Here is a 1,886-nt window from a genome sequence, read left to right as displayed (position 1 = left end):
GTAAAAGGGAAGCTACAGGGAGAAAGTAGGATAACTACTGTTTCATGGTGGAGATTGTAATCATCGAGATGAAGCAACGTATATAATTTGTTGAATGTATAACTGATGATCTTGTCTATAAACCTTCACTCAACTCACAATAAAAAGTTTGAAAAAATAAAATAAAAAAAGAAAACTTCATTCTACTTGAATTTACTACCAACACCCATGAAAGCAGCAGTCAATAAATCAAATGACTTAGTGCATTTGCACCTCTTTAAATATTAAAAACAAAGGCTGTCACTTTGAGGACTAAGGTATGCCTGACTCAAGTCATGATTTTTTCAATTACGTTGTGTGCATGCAAAAGCTGGACAGTGAATAAGGAAGACTAAAGGAGAATTGATGCTATGGAATTATAATGTTGGATAAGCATATTGAATGTAGCATGATGGACTGCCAGGATAATGAACAAATCTGCCTTGGAAGTAAAACAGCCAGAATACTTTTTAGAGGCAAAGATGGTAAGATTTCATCTCAAGTACTTTTTTTTTTTTTTTACTGTTGAAATATTTATTGAATATAGTTCTAGCAACACTGCTGCTATATTCATGCCAGTGCAATATAAAAGAGGGTGGGTAGGCATCATTCACCTTGACTTTGCCCTCTCCCAAATCCTCACTGTAAACAAAGGAAAATGAGAAGTCAAGTAGAGGACATGTGCCCAAGCCATACAATCAGGCACATAGCAGAGAAAGCCTTGCCCTTATTAAGGGAAAGGAGGTGAATATACTCTTAAAAAAAAAAAAAAGAAAAAGAAAAAGAAAGAAAGAAAATCAAATGTAAAAGTCTCAGATCATTCTTGGAGGAAAGCAAGAACCATAATGTCTTTAAGTCCTTTGGGATCCTGAGCCCTGTACAGTTGCTTAGGCTCCCCACACAAATGGGTGCTTCAAATACAAACCATAAAACTGTTTGCTCTCCCAGGGTCTACAGGGATTAAGCGTCTCCTGGAGTCTTCTCATGATGACTGAAACAAGGCAGCTGGGGAACAGTACTTGTAATAGGCTGAGGCCATGGGCCCATGTTCTGGCCTGCACTACTTGCTTGGGGAACCAGGAGGGTAAACTCCTGAATCCAGCATTGCTCCCCTCTGGGCTGTATCCTTGGCAACATTGTGGTTTAGCCGCCTCAGTCTTTCCTGGGCATTCTGTAGAATGTTGTTGACCAACACAACTCGTCGCCGCACATTAAGTAGCTTCTTCACATAAGGGTCAAGATCCAGGGCCACCTTCCGATCCTCATTGATGCGGCACAGTTCTGTAGCTAGGTTGTCAATTTGTTCCCGGAGTTCTACCTGACTCTCTCTGAATGAGAGGACATGAAAGTCGAGCTGCTGTATGAGCGGTTGCAGAAACTCAAGGAGTCCCTAGGCGAAGAGGTCACGGCCTGCAGGCCCCACCACAGGAGTCCCTGCCCCAGACACAGTGGCGGAACCAGCCCCAGCCATCATGAACTATCCTTACGCCCAGAACCTGCGGCGAGGGCCGCCGGGTCATCTCAAGTACTTTTGACATATTATCTCAAGAAATCAATCCATAGAAGAGAACTTTATGCTTGATAAAGTAGAGGGTCAATGAAAAACAGGAAGACCATGAATAAGATGGACTGATACAGTGACTGCAACAATGGACTCAAATATGGTGATGACTCTAAGAATGGTACGGTACTGGGCGTTTTGTTCTGTTGTACATACGGCCACAGATTTGATGGCACTTAACAACCACAAGTTTACCAGCCACAATTTTCAAGAGTCTTAGCAAAGAAATCCAACTGTTTTTGCACCTTCAGGCAATGAAATTACATATAGATCACACATTAAAAACGAAAGCTCTAGGAGAATATAT

The 1,886-nt window shown here is 41.6% G+C and overlaps 1 pseudogene; it reads right to left on the bottom strand.

Annotated features, from left to right (window-relative positions):
• Positions 1 to 1,078: 1,078 nt before the first annotated feature.
• Positions 1,079 to 1,489, bottom strand: LOC102841169 (annotated as a pseudogene).
• Positions 1,490 to 1,886: the final 397 nt, after the last annotated feature.

This window comes from Chrysochloris asiatica, unplaced genomic scaffold (genome assembly GCF_000296735.1).
Source record: "Chrysochloris asiatica unplaced genomic scaffold, ChrAsi1.0 scaffold00024, whole genome shotgun sequence".
Lineage (NCBI taxonomy): Eukaryota > Metazoa > Chordata > Mammalia > Afrosoricida > Chrysochloridae > Chrysochloris > Chrysochloris asiatica.
This window is presented reverse-complemented; position numbering and strand designations above follow the sequence as displayed.